General features: G+C 59.3%; 1 pseudogene; it reads right to left on the reverse strand.

Moving 5' to 3' along the window:
* Positions 1-7,500, reverse strand: part of LOC129376573 (ephrin type-B receptor 4b-like) — a 13,647-nt pseudogene that overhangs the window by 849 nt on the left and 5,298 nt on the right.

The following is a 7,500-nucleotide window of genomic DNA, read 5'->3' on the forward strand; positions in this document are numbered from 1 at the left end:
TATCTGGTTCGTATTGGATCAGAACTTTGGGCTCCATGTCCAGTCGGTACCGCCTGCGCTGTGATTGGTCAGTAGAGCAGGGTGGGCGTGGCCTTGTGGATCCTGAGCGTCTGGATGGAGGAGAGGATCTTCCTCTGGTGGCCGGCGAGGGTCACGCCCACTCTGAGGAGGTCGCTATGGAAACGGAGAAGAGAGAGAGCCGTGAGACCCGAGCGCCAGACTGGACCCGCCAGAACCCACCAGAACCCGCCAGAACCCACCAGACTGGACCCACCAGAACCCGCCAGACTGGACCCACCAGAACCCACCAGACTGGACCCACCAGAACCCACCAGACTGGACCCGCCAGAACCCACCAGACTGGACCCGCCAGAACCCACCAGACTGGACCCGCCAGAACCCACCAGACTGGACCCGCCAGAACCCACCAGAACCCGCCAGACTGGACCCGCCAGAACCCACCAGACTGGACCCGCCAGACTGGACCCGCCAGAACCCCCAGAACCCACCAGACTGGACCCGCCAGAACCCACCAGACTGGACCCGCCAGAACCCACCAGAACCCGCCAGACTGGACCCGCCAGAACCCGCCAGACTGGACCCGCCAGACTGGACCCGCCAGAACCCCCAGAACCCGCCAGACTGGACCCGCCAGACTGGACCCGCCAGAACCCACCAGACTGGACCCGCCAGAACCCGCCAGACTGGACCCGCCAGAACCCGCCAAAACCCACCAGAACCCACCAGAACCTTACTCTGTGTTGAGCTGGGACACCACGTCCAGGCTGGTCAGCCCGGCCTGGATGAAGTTCTGCTGGTACCGCTCCATCTTGATGGCCCGGAGCCACTCGGACACGGAACCGCAGGCCGACGGCGCCGGCAGGACGCGCTGGTCCAACAGGGGCTGGGAGGGACTGGGACACAGGGACAGGTTAGTCAGCCGGTTCTGGTCCATCTAGGGTTCTGGACCAGAGGACAAAAGCTCGTGAGCTGCATCAGAACCGGGCCAGAACCTCCCTATGGACCTGCTCACTGGTCGGTGCAGTCTCTGGGTCCGGACTCGGAACCAGCCAGGGAACTGGTATCGGTTCCGGACCTGCTGCTGAAACCAACACGGCCCCTCTCTGATCTCTGACCCCTCCCCGACCCCCAGCCTCACCTGGGCAGCTCTGGGGGCGTGGCCTTCAAGGAGGCCGGGTTCCGGATCAGCCGGTCCAGCCGGACACAATGTGGCAGAACCTGGGCCGGTTGGCCCGCTCCGTCTGCCAGCAGTCCAGCATCAGGCCGTGGAGCGAGGCGGGGCAGTCCGGCGGCGGCGGCAGGCGGTAGTCCTGCTCGATGGCGTTGATCACCTGGTCAGAACACGGGTCAGAACAGGTCCTTTCGGGTCGGGTCAGTGACGTATTCTGGGTTCATCATCTGGTGGATCTTACATCCTGGTTGCTCATGTCCCAATATGGCCGCTCTCCGTATGACATCACTTCCCACATGACGATGCCGTAGCTCCAGATGTCGCTGGCCGAGGTGAACTTCCTGTGAGCAGAGACGCATCACTGTCTCCATAGCAACCAGGACTAGCAGGCGGCTGCAGTACCGCTGCTCACCTGTAGGCGATGGATTCAGGAGCCGTCCACCTGATGGGGATCTTCCCTCCCTGAGCACAGGAAGACAGACAACCTTTCAAAATAAGAGCGCGACTAAAGAGGGGACATAGATCTGAGGAACACCAGGAAACATCAGAGCTAAAAGGCTAGCTATGCTAATGCTAAAGCACAAATCATTAACACTCAGCTAAAAGGCTAGCTATGCTAATGCTAAAGCACAAATCATTAACATCAGAGCTAAAAGGCTAGCTATGCTAATGCTAAAGCACAAATCATTAACACTCAGCTAAAAGGCTAGCTATGCTAATGATAAAACACAAAACATTAACATCAGAGCTAAAATGCTAGCTATGCTAATGCTAAAGCACAAATCATTAACACTGAGCTAAAAGTTAGCTATGCTAATTGTAAAGCACAAATCATTAACATCAGAGCTATAAGGCTAGTTATGCTAATGCTAAAGCACAAATCATTAACATCAGAGCTAAAATGCTAGCTATGCTAATGCTAAAGCATTGATATTAGCCCTATGATGTAACATTCAGTGTCCTGCTGGGGGCGCCATAGTGCTGTAACACTCTGTCGGCCCCAGCAGGACTAAATGTGTCACTGATTGTGACTTTACATGTTTTTCTAACATAAATAATAAAACATTAAAGAAATTAAAACATTTCTGTTTCTTGTTTAGTAACACCCAGGTGTGACATTTCCACAGCAACACTCACCAGAGAGCTGGTGTAGGTCGGGTCGGACGAGTTCTCCGTCAGGAACCTGCTGAGACCGAAGTCCGACACCTGGAGGGACGAAACCAGCAGAGGACAGTCAGAGACAGGAGGACAGGTGGAGAGACAGGAGGAGAGACAGGAGGACAGGTGGAGAGACAGACAGACAGAGAGAGAGACGTCCAGGTGAGTCCCACCTTGCACACCAGGTTGGCGTTGACCAGGATGTTCCGAGCCGCCAGGTCTCTGTGGACGAAGCTCATGTCGGCCAGATGCTTCATCCCTGCGGCGATGCCGCGCAGCATCCCACCAGCTGGATGGGGGTGAACTGACCGTCGTTCACCTGCAGGGGGCGACAGACGGGGTGAGACAGACAGGAAGTGGGTCAGCCAGACAGGAAGTGTGGCTGAGAGGTTCCGACCCGCAGGAAGCCGTCCAGCGCTCCGTTCTCCATGAACTCGGCGAGGATCATGACGGGACAGGAAGCGGTGATGACGCCCTCCAGGCGGATGATGTTGGGGTGCTGGAACTGACCCATGATGGACGCCTCCGACAGGAAGTCCCGCCTCTGCTGCTCCGTGTAGCCGCCCTTCAGCGTCTTGATGGCCACAACGCTCTCCTTCCTGCCGGGGAGACGCAGCCGGCCGCGGCACACCTCCCCGAACTCACCTGGACCGGACCGGGTCAGAGAGAGAACCGGGTCAGAGACAAAACCGGGTCAGAGACAGAACCAGAACAGAACGCCCTGCAGCACTGCAGTCTGGTGCTGGTCACACTCTGATGACATCACACTGAACTTTGTTACCAGTCAGGGCTGGTTCAGACAGAACCAGAACCAGATCAGAAGCACAACCAGAACCAGCTCTAGGACTGGGCCCAGAGCTGGTTCTGATGGACCCAAACAGTCCCAGCTGGACCCGGTTTCCCCAGGGCAGCAAGTCCAGGTCAAAGGTCACAGACTCCAGTGGCAAACCACTCAGGAATAAAAGCTCAAAGAACCAGACACCAGACCGGACCCAATCTCTCCAATCTCTGACCTCTGACCTTCAGAGACGTTCCCATCAGAACCGTGACTCCTGGTCCTCCTGTTGCCCGAGGCGACGCTGGGAGGCATGAAGTGTTTCTGTACTTGAAAAGGAGTTGAATAATCTGGCTGATTATTTTATTAATCTGGAAACAGTTAAACCCCCGAGGCAGCAGAGGGAGCTGTGACCCATTTACTGGGGTCACTGAAGGTCAAAGAGCAAAACATTTCTCTGAATTTGCCTGATTTTCTATTATTTCAATGGACAAAAACAGCAGAATCTTCCTGTTTCCTACAGGAAGTGCTCCGGTTCCTCTGCGGTCCAGAGAACCGTCCAGTGGTTCTGCCGGGTCCAGCGGTTCTGCCGGGTCCAGTGGTTCTGCCGGGTCCAGCGGTTTCTTACCGGCACCGATCACTTCCTCGATCTTTACGAAGGACGCGTCGATCTCCTTGGCGAACTCTCGGACCGCCTCGTTTGGATCCTCGTAGGTAAACGGGTCGATGTACACCTTCATCGCTACGGCAACGACATCACACGGTCAATCAGCCGTGATGTAAGCAGATCAAGGCCTCTGATTGGCTGGGAGACTCACCCTGTCCCATCTGGTAGTGACCCGCCTTATCGGTCCGGGACGGGCGGCGCCGCTTTCTGAGGGACAGACAGGAAGTTACCCCACAGAGGACAGCTGGCCTGTTACACCCTGAGCTGAGTGTCTGAGGTCAGAGGTCAGGGCCTCCATTGTTCTCTCAGTGTGTCTCTCTCTCTCCCTGAGGTCAGAGGTCACGGCATCAGGGCGATCCTCTTTCTCGTACCTGTAGCAGATGAATCCGGCCGTCGCCGCGGCGGCCAGCAGCAGCGTCGCCACAGTAACAAGGACGGCGGTGAGCACCAGCTGGGATCGGGTCGGACCTGTCGGAACCGAGCGGAGCCGTTAGAACCCGGCGGCGGAGCGGCACGGCGGGCGGTCGGGTCGGGTCGGTACCGTCGGGCAGAGTGCTGAAGCTGCCGGCGCCGCTGAACGACCCGTAACCCGCCTGGGTCTGGGCCCGGACCTGGACCTGGTACCGGGTGGCCCGCCGCAGGCCCGTCAGAACCAGGGAGCAGGACGGGCTGGACCGGTACTCCCAGGGGGCGTGGCGGTCGGCGAGCGGCCGGAACCGCAGCTGGTACTCAGGACCGGCTGCCGGTTCTGCAGAACCGGAGCGGTCCAGCTCAGCGACAGGCTGGACTCGGACGCCGCCGCCCTGCTCAGGCCGGACACGGGGGGCGGAGCTACAGAGAGAGCAGCCAATCATCAGTAAGAGGGCAGGAAGCCTCAGGGCACTCTGGGTAATGTAGTGTTTTACCATCTCTGCTGCCGGTGACGTTGATGCTGACGGAGGCCGGCTCTGATTGGCTGACCGCAGACACGCCGTTCACCGACTGGATGGTGAACAGGTACCTGGTCTGTGGGCGGAGCCCCCAGACGGCAACCCGGGGTCGGGTCAGGCCCGACTGGGAGGGGCGGAACAGGACGCTGTCATCACAGGGCGAGCAGGAGCCGACCAATCCCTGAGCAGGAGACGGCCGGGGGCGGAGCCATTAGGACCCCATCCAGAGTGGGATCAAACCAGTATCTACCAGCAGACCCAGCTGTCCTACCTCAGCGTTCCCAGCGTCCCCGCAGGCGGAGCAGACCAGTCGGTAGCTCAGGTCTCCCCGTCCTCCTCGGTCCAGCGGCTCCACCCACTCCAGTATGAGTGAGGAGTCGTTCAGCTGACTGACTGGGTGGCGGGGGGCCGAGGGCGGGCCTGCAGGGGTCAGAGGTCATGGCCTGTTCAACATCACCTGAGCTTTACCCTGAGTGCTGACTGGCAGGCGGTCTGAACTGCCTGGCAGTCAGCCAGGTATTCTCTGATACACTGAACCATCAGAGAGGTTCACATGAGGGGAAACGCTGGGTAAGGGTCAAGGGTCAGAATTAGGCTGGAGGAAACCAATGGAAGTCCATGTAAACACAACTGTGTCTCTGTCTGTGTGTGTGTGTGTGTGTGTGTGTGGGTGTGTGTCAGCACTGTTCATTTCCACATGGATCTGTTTCCCCCTGCCCAGGTGCATCAGGTGCATGCTGGGTAATGAGACGTCTTACGTGTGCAGGCTGCGTGCGGCGGGTCGGAGTCGGCCCGATCGTAACCATGGAGACAGGGGCAGTAGGCGGAGCCTGGGATCCTGGTGTTGCTGTTGTCTGGACAGGAAGTGCAGCTTCCACTTCCTGGTTCCACCTTGAAGTGACCAGCAGGACAGGCTGCAGAGAGGGATTACTTTACTGTAATGGATTACTTTACTGTAATGGATTACTGTACCCTGCTGGGATTACATTGGCCTCTGAGGGGCGGGGCTTAGTGTGGCGAGACAACAAGAGACAGGAAGTGGCCTTGGACTGGGCAGGATGTGGAAACTGCTGCCATGATGTCATCAGCAGCCTCTGTGTTTGACCTTTGACCTCTGTGGCATCCCACAGGTTGCCGCCCACCGCAGCACTTCCTGCTGGCAGCCAGCTGACCTCTGACCTCTACTGGAATAACAGGAAGCCTCAACAGTCTGATGGCCCGGTCCATCATTTCACTACCAAACTGAACCGGTTCTGACCCGGTCAGACTTCTGGTTCTACTGGTCAAAGGTCAGAACCGGTTCTGAGGTTCTGTCAGAACCAGAACTCCTGCTGGGTCTGTGGGTCGAACCAAACAGACGTCTGGATCTACTGGGACTGGACCTGTCCAACCGATCAGAACCAGTCAGACTCGATCAGCACCGGACCGACCCGGTCTGTTTCCGGCCCCCTGTGCTCTTATTGTGAAGGGCTCACCTCGGCAGCGCAGGTCGCCGTCTCCGGCGTCGTACCCGGGGCGGCAGGCGCAGCTGGAGGTGGGCGGCCCCACCCACTGGCCGTCCTCGCCGCAGAGCATGCTGGGAGGCTGGGCCAGCTCGCCGGGCGGCGTCACGGCGTTCTCCACGCAGACGCCGCGCGCCTGCAGACCGACAGTCAGGCTTTTACTCTGAAAACCCGCGGGGCGTGGCCGTGCGTCGTCGCCATGGTTACCTGCTCCACCAGCGAGTGGGGGACGGTCTCGGGAAAGGCGGCGAAGGCGCGGCGCAGCGGCGGGCACTTCCTGAAGAAGACGCGCACGGCGAGCAGCGCCATGCAGGCGCCCTGGCTCTGGAAGGCCAGGTAAAGCCCCGCCCCCTTCAGGCCCTCCAGGCGCAGCAGCTTGAGGTTGGAGCGCCGCTCGGCCGCCGCGCCGCAGCAGGTGGTCTGCCGCCACGGCGGCCGCCTTGGTGTACGGGTTCTCCATCCAGGGGGGGTGTGTGGGCGTGGCCTCGTCGGCGTCCGCCTGGTAGTAGTAGAGGTTAAAGGTCTCCTTGCAGTGCCGCTGGTTCATCGCCGCGCACTCCATCATGGTGAACCTGCAGGGGGCGGGACGCCGTCACTACAACACTTCCTGTCTGCGCGGCCCGGACGGCGGCTCCACCCACCGGATCTCCACGTACAGCGTGGTGGCGGCGCGACGCGGGATCCAACGCGTCCGCAGCCAATAGGAGGCCGCGCTGGACGGCGTGCAGATCTGGAAGGTCCTAACGCTGTTGGACTCCTCGTCCAATCCGCTCAGTTCCTCCCACTGGGGTGAGGACCAATCAGAGAGCAGGAGGAGGGAGAAACCAATCAGAGGGCAGGAGGAGGGAGGAACCAATCAAAGATCAGGGGGAGGAGTTACCATGCAGCCAATCCCAGCAGTTAGACTGGATGTGGGCGGGGCTTACCTGCTGGTCGTCTGCAGGGTGATTGGTCCAGCGCAGGTCGGACGTCTCCAGCTTGGTGTTCATCAGAACCTCTGAGGGCGAAACAGAGACGGATTAAAGGTTCTGGTTCTGGTCAGGTCCAACCGTTCTGAACCATCATGGCCTCTGACTGGGCCCTCAGACCCAACTGGACCAGAACCATCCTGGGCCAGAACGACTCAATAAGTAAATGTGACGCCAAAAACTCTGAGGACAACGGGGACAGGCGTCTCCATGGCAACAGAAACAAACATGGCAGCAGGAGTAGAGCGCCCCCTACCTGCTGCCCTGGGTGACCGCGCAGCACCCAGTCAGAACCGGGATCAGGAGGTT

Source organism: Poeciliopsis prolifica, unplaced genomic scaffold (assembly GCF_027474105.1).
Source record: "Poeciliopsis prolifica strain line A6 unplaced genomic scaffold, Auburn_PproV2 SCAFFOLD044, whole genome shotgun sequence".
In the NCBI taxonomy this organism is placed as follows: domain Eukaryota; kingdom Metazoa; phylum Chordata; class Actinopteri; order Cyprinodontiformes; family Poeciliidae; genus Poeciliopsis; species Poeciliopsis prolifica.